The 15,043-nt window shown below is 37.1% G+C and overlaps 1 protein-coding gene across 3 annotated transcripts in view; it reads left to right on the top strand.

The window, feature by feature from the left end:
- The first annotated feature begins 231 nt into the window (after positions 1-231).
- SPAG9 (sperm associated antigen 9) overlaps positions 232-15,043 on the top strand; it is a 95,733-nt gene continuing 80,921 nt past the window's right edge. Inside the window, exons 1-2 of one of the 3 annotated variants that reach the window (XM_024742562.1) lie at positions 232-250; positions 5,582-5,702. The gene's annotated coding sequence lies outside the window, so the exon portion shown is untranslated. Of the gene's footprint in view, positions 251-5,581; positions 5,703-12,340; positions 12,422-15,043 lie in introns of those variants that run through there. The other 2 variants (XM_024742567.1, XM_024742573.1) reach the window with 2 other exon arrangements.

Raw genomic sequence — 15,043 nt, 5'->3', positions numbered from 1 at the left:
GAGTTTGGGATTCCAGAGGAAGAGAGGTTGTATTCTTCCTAAAAACTGGCAAATGTCCCAGAGAGGACTCTGATCAGTCTGGTTCAGGTCATATGCCCACCCGTAGGGAGATGGAGTCCTCACGAATCGAAAGGCATGGACTGAATAGATTTCGCATGAAACTGGGGAGAAGTTCCTCAAAGGAAGACAGTGTGTACAAGACAAAAAGCAATGTCCACTACAGTGACTGAAAAGTTTCAGGACAGATAAAGTAGGTAATAGCAAATTTCATATTAAAACTAGAGTGTATTTAGTGATATCTAAGTTTATTTGTGAATTATACAGTTTTCTCTATGGATTTTAGTTTTTTTACTGTGAAAGTCTTTTCATTTATGTATTCATTTGTTTAACAAATATTTGAGCACCTGCTATGTGCCATCATCATTCTTTGCACTGGGAATAACAACAGCAAGCAAAACAAATCCCTGCCCTCATGGAACCTACGTTCTAGTGAGGCAAGGCAGATAATAAATAAGATAAATTACTAAAGCATATAGTATGTTAGTTGAAGATAAGTGCAATAGAGAAAAAAAGCAGGAAGGGAAGTAGGGAGTACATATTGCAGTTTTAAATATGATGGGCAAAAAAAGTCTTAGTAAAAAGCTGACATTTGAACAAAGATGTTAAGGAGGTGAGGATGAGCAAGCCGTTTGGATATCTGGGGGAAGAGTAGTAGAAGATGATGTCAAAGAAGTAAGAAGATGATAGCTTGTATTCATCCTGGGGGTCTCTGGTAAGGACTTTGGGAGAATGCAAGCAATCAGAGGATTTCAAGCAGAAGAGTACACTGATCTGATTTTTAAAAAGGGTCACCCTAACTACTGTATGGAAAATGCGTTGTAGAGGTACAAGGGTGGAAGTAAGGAGGCCAGTTAGGAGGCTACTGCTACTGCACTAATCCCCGCAATAGATAACGGTGGCACAGACCAGGATGGTGATGGAGATGATGAAAAGGGGTCAGATCTGAAGGTAGATTTGCTGTTGAATTGGATATCACGTATTAGAGAATGAGTAGAATTTTGGGCCTGAGCAACTGACCACAGTAACTTAATGAGCTAGGTAAGACCAGGAGGAGCAGGCTTTGACATTAAGTTTAAGGTTCTTATTAGACATTCAGATGGAGTTGTCCAGAAGGCAACTGGACATTACAAATCTGGAATTCAGGTCTGGGCTAGAGGCTGGGGTAGAAATTTGGAGGTTGTCAGCATTCATTTAGTATTTAAAGTTTTGAAACTGGATGAGATCACAGGGAATAAGAATAAACAATGAAGAGAAAGAGTTGTCCAGGGACTGAGCTTGCCAGTGTTAAGAAGGTGGGGACAAGAGGAAGAACAAACAAAGACCAAGAAGGAGCAGCCAGCAAAGTGAAAGGAAAACAAGGAAAAACCCCAACTGGGAGAAAAAAAAGTTTTAAGGAGGAGCGAGTGATCAGTTGTCAAGTGATGCAGATAAAACAATTTAAAAAACAAGGTGAAGACTGAGATTTATTGATAATCTCTCCATCATGAGAATGATTTTAATAAATTAAATTTGACTGGTGGAGATATTTCTAGCACATGGTTCAGGTAATTTAGAAGACTGTTCACTAATCAAATAATCGTTTAAATATATTTATTGATATTCCATCCTTTAGTTTTTTCTTTTACATATTATATACAAAATTATGTAAAAAATTATGTATTGAACTCAGATGAATATGTAAGTATACTAGTTAAGTTAAAGGATTTATATATTTGGAGTAGGTATATGTATTTTTTTAAGACAGTAATTCCGCTTTTTTAAAAATTTATTTTTTTATAGAGCAGGTTCTTATTAGTCATCCATTTTATACACCTCAGTGTATACATGTCAATCCCAGTCTCCCAATTCATCACACTACTCCCCCACCCCTCTGCTGCTTTCCCTGCTTGGTGTCCATACTTTTGTTCTCCATATCTGTGTCTCTATTTCTGCCCTGCAAACCGGTTCATCTGTACCATTTTTCTAGGTTCCACATATATGTGTTAATATACGATATTTGTTTTTCTCTTTCTGACTTACTTCACTCTGTATGACAGTCTCTAGATCCATCCACGTCTCAACAAATGACCCAATTTCGTTCCTTTTTATGGCTGAGTAATATTCCATTGCATATATGTACCACGTCGTCTTTATCCATTCGTCTGTCGATGGCATTTAGGTTGCTTCCATGACCTGGCTATTGTAAATAGTGCTGCAATGAACATTGGGGTGCATGTGTCTTTTTGAATTATGGTTTTCTCTGGGTATATGCCCAGTAGTGGGATTGCTGGGTCATATGGTAATTCTGTTTTTAGTTTTTTAAGGAACCTCCATACTGTTCTCCATAATGGCTGTATCAATTTACATTCCCATCAACAGTGCAAGAGGGTTCCCTCTTCTCCACACCCTCTCCAGCATTTGTTGTTTGTGGATTTTCTGATGATGCCCATTCTAACTGGTGTGAGGTGATACCTCATTGTAGTTTTGATTTGCATTTCTCTAATAATTAGTAATGTTGAGCAGCTTTTCATGTGCTTCTTGGCCATCTGTATGTCCTCTTTGGAGAAATGTCTCTTTAAGTCTTCTGCCCATTTTTTGATTGGGCTGTTTGTTTTTTTAATACTGAGCTGCATGAGCTCTTTGTATATTTTGGAGATTAATCCTTTGTCAGTTGCTTCGTTTGCAAATATTTTCTCCCATTCTGAGGGTTGTCTTTTCATCTTGTTTGTAGTTTCCTTTGCTCTGGTCTATTGTGTCATTTAAAGCTTGTGTTTCCTTATTAATTTTCTGTTTGGGTGATCTGTCCAATGGTGTTAGTGAGGTGTTAAAAGTCCCCCACTATTATTGTGTTATTGTCGATTTCCTCTTTTAGAGTCGTTAGCAGTTGCCTTATATATTGAGGTGCTCCTGTATTGGGTGCATATATATTTATAATTGTTATATCTTCTTCCTGGATTGATCCCTTGATCATTATGTAGTGTCCTTCCCTGTCTCTTGTAACATTCTTTATTTTAAAGTCTATTTTATCTGATACGAGTATTGCTACTCCAGCTTTCTTTTTATTTCCATTTGCATGGAATATCTTTTTCCATCCCCTCAGTTTCAGTCTGAATGTGTCCCTAGGTCTGAAATGGGTCTCTTGTAGACAGCATATATATGGGTCTTATTTTTGTATCCATTCAGCTAGCCTGTGTCTTTTGGTTGGAGCATTTAATCCATTCACATTTAAGGTAATTATCGATATGTATGTTCTTATTACCATCTTCTTAATTGTTTTGGGTTTGTTTTTATAGGTCCTTTTCTTCTCCTGTGTTTCCCACTTAGAGAAGTTCCTTTAGCATTTGTTGTAGAGCTGGTTTGGTGGTGCTGAATTCTCTTAGCTTTTGCTTGTCTGTAAAGCTTTTGATTTCTCCATCAAATCTGAATGAGATCCTTGCCTGGTACAGTAATCTTGGTTGTAGTTTCTTCCCTTTCATCACCTTAAGTATACCATGCCACTCCCTTCTGGCTTGTAGAGTTTCTGCTGAGAAATCAGCTGTTAACCTTATGGGAGTTCCCTTTATGTTATTTGTCGTTTTTCCCTTGCTGGTTTCAGTAATTTTTCTTTGCCTTTAATTTTTGCCAATTTGATTACTATGTGTCTCGACGTGTTTCTCCTTGGGTTTGTCCTGTATGGGTCTCTCTGCACTTCCTGGACTATTTCCTGGGTGGCTATTTCCTTTCCCATGTTAGGGAAGTTTTTGACTATAATCTCTTCAAATATTTTCTTGGGTCCTTTCTCTCTTCTCCTTCTGAGACCCCTATAATGCGAATGTTGTTGCGCTTAATGTTGTCCCAGAGGTCTCTTAGGCTGTCTTCATTTCTTTTCCTTCTTTTTTCTTTATTCTGTTCAGCAGCAGTGAACTCCACCATTCTGTCTTCCAGGTCACTTATCCGTTCTTCTGCCTCAGTTATTCTGCTGTTGATTCCTTCTAGTGTATTTTTCATTTCAGTTATTGTATTGTTCATCTCTGTTTGTTTGTTCTTTAATTTTTCTAGGTCTTTGTTAAACATTTCTTGCATCTTCTCGACCTTTGCCTCCATTCTTTTTCGAGGTCCTGGATCATCTTCACTATCATTATTCTGAATTCTTTTTCTGGAAGGTTGCCTGTCTCCACTTCATTTAGTTGTTTTTCTGGGGTTTTATCTTGTTCTTTCATCTGGTTCATAGCCCTCTGCCTTTTCATCTTGTCTGTCTTTCTGTGAATGTGGTGTTTGTTCCACAGGCTGCAGGATTGTAGTTCTTCTTGCTTCTGCTGTCTGCCCTCTGGTGGATGAGGCTATCTAAGAGGCTTGTGCAAGTTTCCTGATGGGAGGGAGTGGTGGTGGGTAGAGCTGGCTGTTGCTTTGCTGGGCAGAGCTCAGTAAAACTTTAATCCACTTGTTTGCTGATGGGTGGGGCTGGGTTCCCTCCCTGTTGGTTGTTTGGCCTGAGGCGACCCAACACTGGAGCACACCCGGGCTCTTTGGTGGGGCTAAGGGCAGACTCTGGGAGGGCTCACGCCAAGAAGTACTTCCCAGAACTTCTGCTGCCAGTGTCCTCACGGTGACACACAGCCACCCCCTGCCTCTGCAGGAGACCCTCCAACAGTAGCAGGTAGGCCTGGTTCAGTCTCCCCTGGGGTCACTGCTCCTTCCCCTGGGTCTCGATGCACACACTACTTTGTGTGTGCCCTCCAGAGTGGAGTCTCTGTTTCCCCCAGTCCTGTCGAAGTCCTGCAATCAGTTCCCACTAGGCTTCAAAGTTTGTTGCTCTAGGAATTCCTCCTCCCATTGCCGGACCCCCAGGTTGGGAAGCCTGACGTGGGGCTCAGAACCTTCACTCCAGTGGGTGGACTTGTGTGGTCTAAGTGTTCTCCAGTCTGTGCGTCACCCACCCAGCACTTATGGGATTTGATTTTACTACGATTGCGCCCCTCCTACCGTCTCACTGTGGCTTCTCCTTTGTCTTTGGATGTGGGTATCTGTTTTGGTGAGTTCCAGTGTCTTCCTGTCGATGATTGTCCAGCCGTTAGTCGTGGTTGTGGTGTTCTTGTGAGAGGGAGTGAGAGCATGTCCTTCTACTCCACCATCTTGAACCAATCTATGTATTTTCTTTGGAATGCCTGTTATAATGAAGTGGAAACACGTTCATAAATATTATTTTGTCATCTTTTCCCTTCTATATTTGGAGATTTTAAACCTTAATTATTACTTTTTTTTTTTTTTTTTAATTTTTTGGCTGTGCTGTGCGGCATTTGGGATCTTAGTTCTCTTGACCAGGGATCGAACTCGTGTTCCCTGCAATGGAAGCACGGAGTCTTAACCACTGGACCCCCAGAGAAGTCCTGTAAACCTTAATTTTTATAGAGAAACTAAAAATCAACCTAAGTTCATGATTCTGAGATCTTCTTGAGTATTTAATGCCAAGTTGTGATTCTTGATACCAAGAAACACAGGGGTTTATAATGTTAAAAATTTTTCATTTATCTAATGAAAATAATGTATTTTTCTTCTTTATTAGAAATTCATTGAATTTGAAGACTCTCAAGAACAGGAAAAAAAGGATTTACAGACCAGAGTGGAATCTTTAGAATCTCAAACAAGACAACTTGAACTCAAGGCCAAAAACTATGCTGACCAGAGTAAGTAAAATATGTTAAAGAGTGGAATGACTCATCCTGACATTTGACTACAGTTCCAGATATCTGCTTGGAATTGTCACCTCACCCTCAAGAGTGAGACCTGGGAGCTTGGTTTATTCTTTTTTGTTCACATTTTCATGTGGTTCCTATGTCTGCAGAAATGACTAAGTCAGACACCTATAGGACTCTCTTCTTCAATTTAGCCCTCAGCTTTTGTTTGTAGCTTACATTGTATAGTAGTTAACATTATGCTGTATCCATCGTGCAGGATTCTGGGATGTGTACATGTGAATCATTTCTTCAAATTTTGATCAGTTACACAAAGTTCCATTGGTTTCTGTGTTGCTTTGAAATTTAAAAATGTAAGAGAAAAAAAAAATGTAAGAGAAACTTTGAAGTATGTATAAAAAAATTACTGAATTCTTTTTCATTCCTTTCTATGGAAAACCGAGGACATTGAGGGGACTAGAATGACATTTTTCAGAACCATTTCATTTTTAATATAATTTCATATATTCTTGATTCAAATATAGTTATTGTTTCAAATTCCAAGGACTTCTTCCCCTTTTTGTCTAATGAAAGTGGACCTAATTAAGTCAAAATTCAAAAAAGAAACTTTATGGCATATTTTCATGTTTGATTCAGGCAGATCACTCTCCAGTTTTCCCTCCCAGGATTGTAAACTTCTAGATGGCCCGCAGTTACTCTTCCCACACCACCCATGAAGGTTACATAGTGACACCTGCTGTAAAAGGACTGGCATTCATGAAGGATAACCTTCACTACCAGGCTTAGAGTGTGTATGATAACTGGCTGCTCCCTTTAGGACTCTGGAAGAGTCCAATAGAGCTAAAACCTAGAATCACTGGGAATCTGGAGTTTAGGCATTCTAGAATTCAAGGAGAACTCAAATGGCTATTAAGCAGATGTCATGGAAGGGAGCCAATGGATATTTGGTAATGGAAGGCCACCAGAGTGAGACAAAATGAGCCATGTGTCATGTCTTTGTTCTTTTAGGCGTGTAGATACCTAGAGTGCTGTACCCTGCCTTTGTTAACAGTGAATCCTAACTTGATTGCGTTTTCATATCAGGGACTATAGTATTTTAGAACAAAACACTAAAGGTGCAGTTTCGACAGAACCAACCTCATTCTTGTACCAAGTACGTTTACCTCTTGACTTCTGAGGAGTATCAAGTTTTGGATAAGGAAATTTTCTTTTGACTTAGAAAGGAACTCCTTTTCTAGAATCTTTTGATGCACTAAATAATCTGCTTCTATGATAGGAAATATTAAAGGAAGAATTACCTTGTACTTGATATAGTAGCTTTTTAAATTAAGATTGTTTTCCAGTCCAGTGAGTCATACCTACCGTTTTTGGAATTGTCATGTTCTTTGGTGTTCATTCTCTCATTTCTCTTTCAGAAGTATTGATTACCATGTATCCTATTTTTAATTCAAGACAATTTTTTAAAAATAAGGTGTCATTTAAAAATAATTGATAATTCTCTATGGAAGGGATGAGTAAATTAATCACCAAGTATTGGATATGGTCTTGAGCTATATTTGATCTGAGAACTTAATTTTTGTTATTAATATAATCTCTCAAGAATTTCTCCCCCTGGATGTCTGCTATCCCCGTTTTTCCCCCTGCTATTCCATTTTGAAATAAATCTTGTTGTCTAAGTAACAGTTAAAGAACTTAAAACTGTGATTAATCAGAATTGACCGTTGAGATGCACAAAGCTGATAGTCTCTTGGTCCATGAGCTAAGGCTATAATGAGTCTCCTTTCATTTATGCTTTGGAACTTGCTCCCTTCTTCTTTGATACCTTGGAATCTTTCTCTTTTCCATCTAATTGTTTTCCTCGCTCTTCTATTTTTTTCTAAATGAATATAATATGAAATCTACATATATCTAAAATTTTTCTTCTGAGTCTTTATTTTACCACATTTTAAACATCTGAAAAAAATTGGGGTGGTGGTGAAAATAGTTTGACTTTTTTCATTTTACCACCTTAGTTTTACCTTCCCCAGATCTCCAATATGAATCAAAGCCCCTTTATTTTTTAAAATGGTGGTGGTAGGAGGTAATCTTTAGGTATCATCAGTGCCCTATCCTATTGGAAAAACGGGACTGGGAATATATTTTTTTAAAAGATGAAAACATATTTAAATGGATGTATGTCAGAGTATATTAATTCTTTTTTTATATAATAGGATACAGAATATCTGGACTTTAATATTGTAATTTTGGTTTTTTAAGACTGTATAGTGGTTTTTATTAGATTTATTGTAACCCAACATTTTTTTTAACTTTTTAAATGTTTTAAATGTGTTTTTTAGTGTTCTGAACATCTGTATTTAAATAAGCATTTCAGGCCAAAGAAATTACTGATGATGATACCTATAGAGAGGAAGGATGCGTGCAGTTTTTTGTGTTTAGTACTATTTTTTGAGTGCCGTATGATAACAATATCGTCCAGTTTCCATGTTTGTTTTTATAAATATGTTAGAGTCTTTAACTTTAAAAGACTGTCAGTTCTGATTGATGTGTTTTAGGGCACATATCCCTTTTAAAAAGTAGCCACAATGAAAGTCCAAGTTCTGCTTTGGGACTACTTCTTATGTCAAAAGGGGAAACTTTGGTTGTAGTTACTTGCTATTTGAGAAGCAAGAGAAGTCAAGAAATGGGACTGAATTAAAGAACATACTTGACAGCTTTTAATGGTATGGAATCTATCAGGTTGTTGTGGTACGATTTTTAAATTTTTGATGATATAAAAAATTTATTATAATTTTATGGTAATGTTTGATTTTGGAGATATCTGGTTGCTCTCTTTTCAAAATTTGAACTACATAAGAATTATTTTGGCTTTTCCAACATAAATAAAGCAATTTTTAAAAGGCCACATATTGTTCCTTATCTGGGTATACTAGTAATACTTCTTGGTAGTTAACATCTTGTACACCTTAAGGAAGAATCTGAAATATATGTGGAGTGGGATAAGGAAGCTGTGGATTGAGGCCGTTAGTGCTTTTCAGCTATGTAAGGTGTAAGCAATCAACCTGGCCATTCACAGTGTGGCAGCAATGAGTTCTTCACCAGAAAGTACTTTTTATATTCATTATTTCTGTTATATACTGATTATTTCTATTCTTGTAAGCCAAATACTATCTTAAGTAAATACAGACATTTTAATATGTTAAAAATAAAAAACGACTACTATCTGCCTAGCATTCAGCCTCTAGGCATGGTTTTGGCACAGAAGAATATGATGTGGTCATTACAGTCAAAGAAATCATAGTTTTGTGGGGAAAAAGGTTATGTGTATGACCGTCTCGTCTTTTCTGTATGTACCATGCTTTTATATCACTGCAGAGCGTATATATAATTTTGCATCTTTCCTTTAACATTATCATAAGTATTTTCCTTATTGTATAATCTTTATTTTTTAAACGTGTCAACACCCATCATCCAGAAGCTATGCCGTCTATTAACAATTCTTGTTTTCCCTGAGGAACTGTGTGTGCTTTCTCCTTTTCTCTAATGAGAATTATTTAATGGCTACTTTGTTTTTTTAACTTGGCTACTCAGAAACTCAGAACAGATTTTGAAGTACAACCATAACAACTGGTTTGGGCCTTACTTGGGTGGCATATTTAAATTGTTTTTTTCCTGTTCCACATTTTATACATATATAGTGAATTGTTAAGATATGTTCTTGTAAACGATCTCAAATCCTTTGTGGAATTAAGGAATGAATGAATTGATAAAAATAAATATAGGTGAAGTTTTTTAAAAACAAAAAATTTCTGTTGATTGGTTGGACATTTTTTGCAGTGTAGTGTATCATATTACAGTGAATATTTTTTCACACCTGTAGATTGCCCTCTTTTGGTAATTTTCTTAGGATATAGTTACAGAACTAGGGCAAGGAATATGAACATTGTGGTGGTTCTTGGTATTTAGTAGTGTTTGGTCATTTTTTATATGAACAGAATTGGAGAAGGAAGAATTAGTAGCAAATTCCACATTATTTATCATAACTTATGAATTTGAATCATTATTTACACCCAGAGCTGATGTAGAAAACCATTTATTATCTATTTGATTTTCTCTTGGGAAAATTCTGTTGCCCTCAAGCTACTTGAGTTTATAAGAGATGACCTTTTCCTTGAGTTGTGGAGAAGATGGCAAGGTTTAGATGGCAGTGATTTTAAGCTACTTAAATAATCTCTGAATCTGCCCTTTCTTCCTTTGAATGAAAATCCATTTTTAAAAATTAAATGGGGACTTCCCTAGTGGCTCAGTGGTTAAGAATCCTCCTGCCAATGCAGGGGACACGGGTTCGAGCCCTGGTCCGGGAAGATGCCACATGCCACGGAGCAACTAAGCCTGTGTGTCACAAATACTGAGCCTGTGCTCTGGAGCCCATGAGCCACAACTACTGAAGCCCGTGTGCCTAGAGCCCGTGCTCTGCAGCAAGAGAAGCCACCACAGTGAGAAGCCTGAGCACCGCAACGAAGAGTAGCCCCCGCTCGCTGCAACTAGAGAAAGCCTGCAAGCAGCAATGAAGACCCAACGCAGCCAAATAAATAAGTTAAATGGAAAAATATTTTTGACACCTGAAGACATTTGTGCTAGAGTTTTATACTCTGACCTTTCTACACTTCCCATCTCCCATATAACATTCATTTGCTTTTTAAACTTAGTATAGATTTTAGTCTAATAAAATACCTTCAAGCCTTTACCTTGAAACACATTATTGGAAGGAAAACTCTCCTTTTTGGTCATAAGAATTAGCACACCATTAGAAAATAATGGAAAATAATGGGAAGGTAGTATAATCATAAACATGTTTTTAATTTTAAAGGAATAAATGGCTTAAAACATACTTCAGATTTGGGAGTTATTTATAAGCAAGGGCTGTGTTAGTGATGTTATTGATAAATTGAAAATTTTCACAACACAGAAGAAAAATAATCTTTTTCAGTTAACAGGTGTAGCTTCACACCAAAGTTAATAGTTGAGAGGGCCTAAATATTTTCTGTCACTATCTTTTAAGTTATTTAAAAAAATACCTTCAGGCAAATAAAAAGCTTTATTAACTCCTTCACTTTGCAATTGGCAAAGAATGTTAATACTCTCAGAATTTCCATAATACTGTAATAGGTTACTTCTTTCATTTTAATTTTATCTTGTCAAGAGGCAGTCCCTTTCTACAGTATTTTTAGAATGATGAAAGTAGAAAACTGATGATTTATATTTTTGTTGAAAGCATACTTCTTATTAAGGCAGCTTGAGGAGATTCAGATTTATATCTCCTTATTTTAAAAAGTTACAAAAATAAAACTTGTTATATAGAAAGTTAGTTTTTTAGTTCATTTAACTTGAATCTAATATCTTTGTGATATTAAGAATATCTGTATATTTAATAAACTTATGTAAGGTTTTTTTTTTTCTTTTGGCTGCGTTACGTCTTTGTTGCTGCGCGCGGGCTTTCTTTAGTTGCTGTGAGCGGGGGCTACTCTTCCTTGCAGTGCGCGGGCTTCTCATTGCAGTGGCTTCTTTTGTTGCGGAGCATGGGCTCTAGGCACGTGAGCTTCAGTAGTTGGGGCACGTGGGCTCAGTAGTTGTGGCTTATGGGCTGTAGAATGCAGGCTCAGTAGTTGTGGGGCAGAGCTTTGTTGCTCCACACCATGTGGGATCTTTCCGGACCAGGGCTCGAACCCGTGTCCCCTGCATTGGCAGGCAGATTCTTAACCACTGTGCCACCAGGGAAGCCCAAGGATTTTTTTTAAAGAGCTTGTGTATGAGAGGGAAAGCTGATAATTGGGCACAAGATAATTTATGCAAACACTAACATTTTATTACTTCTGCTTCATTAGGTAATATCTATGTGGTCTTCAGACCTGTTTTATGTTTTATTATCTGTATTTGGACTGTTCATTTCTGAAGTCTACTGTTGTTTACTGAGAAACTTAAGGTTGTAGTTCATAATTAATATCTAGAACTAAAGGTTTCATGGAAAATTAATTTTATGAGTAAGAGTTAAAGGATTGATGGTGATTTAGCTTAGAGAACAGAATAAACATGAGTGATTTGGTTATTCTTCAAACAAAGGAATGAGTAAGGAAGATACCAAGTTGTTTTTTTGTAAATTTGGAAGATTAAATCAGAGAAAATGAATTTGTTGTTTTTGGTTGATCATGAGGAAGTATTTCTTGACCTTGAAGGTGATACATAGGAATATGTGCTGAGGGAAAGCATGGACTCTCCCTACATAGACTTTAGGTGGCATATAATGTCTGTCTGAAAAATCTTTTTAAGTTTAGGGACATGGTGAAGGACTTAGTTGGCAGAGCAGAGGTTTTTATTGCTGTTTTGATGTGGTTGTGTCTGTGATTTATTTGCTCTTAAGTGAGCACTTGATTCTTGCTTACCTGTTGAGACGTTTGATGCTAACTTGTGTAAGGAAAGCTTCTGAAAGACCAATGTCAATCTTCTGAGGCCAAGTAACAGTTGGATTATCTGCCTTCCTCGATTAGTAAGAACTGATGACTCCTTTTGAGAAGGCAAATAACGAGTTGGATATGGCATTCTAGAAGGTCTGTTTCTCTTTCTTCCCCCCATAGGCCTATCAGCAGTCTGATGGGGCAGAAGACAACAGAGATGGAAGGTGTTCCAAACTTGGCAAAGGCCATCAATCTAAGGAGGTAAGCTCTGATTTTGAGCAGGTAGAGCAGGTGGCTCTTCCTGCCTTAATCATATCCTCTTGCTCTTTGGAAAGATGAATGGAAAGAAAGAGCATTTAAAATGAGGCCGAAGTATCTTCATTAGCTATTATAAGGGGAACATTTTGAATTAGTCTTTTGATTCTTCTTTTATCTTTCCCCCACCCCCTTATTGTTTTCAATGCCTTGATTTGTTTGATTTTTTTTTCTCCCTAGAATATTAGCAGCTTAAAAAAATTGGCAGATTATCTGTTGTTTGGGGATAGGAAGGGTGAGCAGAATCTTGTTTACTTCAAGTTAATCTCAGGTTGTAGCTAGTTTGAGTAAAATCATATGATTTGAGGATTTTTCCTGAGATCATTTTGAGGTTTGGGTTCACATGGGAACTATTAAACAAGAAACAATCTTTTCTTGTTTAAACATTTCAGATATAATACAACAGTATAGGTATAGGTTAACTCTATGATACTTGAGGTTTGGGGAGATGTCTACCATCTTTGCCCTGGTGGGCCTTTCTTTCCCAACTTTTCCTTCCCTTCTACTTCTCTTTCTTTTCCCCTTACTGATTACTGGGTGGCATACAGGACTTTGAAGATAAGGCTCTTCCCAGCATTTAAAGGTACTTTTCAGTTAAACACTATACCATCTCATGTGACTTAGGCCTTGAGAAAACTTGAGTCCATTGACTGTGTTGTTGTACTGATGTAAGTATTTTAAGAAAAGAGTGAGAGGTTCTGAATTTGTTTTATATGATCTTGGTGGTTAACTCATACACCTAAAAACATAATACTAATATTCAGAATCACAGTACAGATAAAGAAAACATGAAATGTGGGAAGACATAGATAATTTCTGTCAAGATACTTGCTGGAGATGTTAGGTTGGAGAAAATAATGGCCAAAACAACATTCAGAAAGTCATCCAGAATAACAAAGATATAAACTATTCTTAAGCACCATGAAGTGACACGCCTTTGATAATTTAGAATGCCTTTTAGAAGGTTTTTAATGTGTGTTTACAAGCTAATGTATGAGTTAAGGTAACTCTAGTTGCTGTAGCAAACAAGCTGCAAAAGACATATATAATGATTCAGATGTTATGTTATTTCTTGTTCATGTGAAACTTCTTACTTTCTTTATATTGATTGATTGGCTGCACTGCGCGGCTTGTAGGATCTTACTTCCCAAACCAGGGATTGAAGCCAGGCCACAACACTGAAAATGCTGAGTCTTAACCACTGGACCGCCAGGGAATTTCCTCCCTATGTGAAATTTAAATTGGATGTTTCTGATACATGGGTGGCTCCTTTGGAGACACAGGCCCTTTCCAACTTTGCTCTGAGTTTGTCATACCTACATTGAGTTGGAGGAAGGGGAAAGAGAATGGAGGATTGTGTGTGGAAGGTTTTTATTGGGCCAGGCCTAGGAGTAGCACACATAGCTTTCGCTTCTACTTCATTGGCTATATAACTCAGTTAGAAGCTCACTTACAGAGGCTGGGATGTATAGTCTAGCTATGTGTCCCAAGAGAAAGAGAAACTGCTTTGGTTAGTATCGGCTAGTCTTTGCCTTAGCCTAACGGCCTTAGTAGGTGGTACATGATTTTGCTCAAGTGTTGAGGCAAGGGAGGGAATGTAACTAAAGCTTAGCAATCATGTGCCTATTCTTTCTGCTGTGAATAACCTGAGGAAGAGAAGGTGAGGAAACTTTAATGAAAATATAGCATTTATGATTTGTACTCTCATCTGATTTTTTAATAACTTCAAGGTTACTCTGGTTTAATTTTTATTATTGCTTTAAAACTCTTCACTGAATATTCATTCATTTATTCAACAAACATTTACTAAGTGTTGAGATTTTCTTTTTTGTTCCCTTAACTTCCTGACTTTTACTTAAAAAAATAGGTTACTGTTAAATTGAGATGCAATTTTCCGATGCTTATGTTAAGGAATAGACTTTGAATGACACTTCCTGCCCCTTTAAAAAAATGTAATTTCCATACCATAAAATCCACCATTTTAGAGTATACAATTCAGTGGTTTTTAGTATATTCATAAAGTTGTACGACCATCATCACTATCAAATTCCAGAACACCATCATTCCAAAAAGAAACACCATACCTGTTAGCACTCATGGTTCCTGGCTTTCGCTCAGCCCTTAGTACCCATTAATCTGCTTTCTGTCTCTATGGATTTACCTATTCTGGAATTTCATATAAATGAAATCATATAATATATGGTCTTTTGTGACTGGCTTCTTTCGCTTAGCATAAGGTTCATCTACATTGTAGCGTGTATCGTTACTTAATTCCTTTTTAAGACTGAATAATATTCCATTATATGGTTATATACTACATTTTATGGCCACCCCCGACCCCTTTAATTGCCTGTTTATCCTGCTGGTCTCAGAACTAGAATCAACCAAAACTCTTCCTTGGCTGTCTGAAAGCCTACCTAGTTTTGTAGAGTTGAATACAATGAACATCCACTTTGGGAAGATATCCCTTGGATTTCTCATTGGCATCCTGATGTGTCTAGTTACTAGTTCATAAGTGGAGAAGTAGATAACTTAATATTTGAACTATCTTTGAATCATATTCTTTTG

Source organism: Neophocaena asiaeorientalis, unplaced genomic scaffold (assembly GCF_003031525.2).
Source record: "Neophocaena asiaeorientalis asiaeorientalis breed wild unplaced genomic scaffold, Neophocaena_asiaeorientalis_V1.1 scaffold1, whole genome shotgun sequence".
NCBI lineage: Eukaryota > Metazoa > Chordata > Mammalia > Artiodactyla > Phocoenidae > Neophocaena > Neophocaena asiaeorientalis.
The sequence above is the reverse complement of the archived record's forward strand: the minus strand, read 5'-3'. Positions and strand labels throughout refer to the sequence as shown.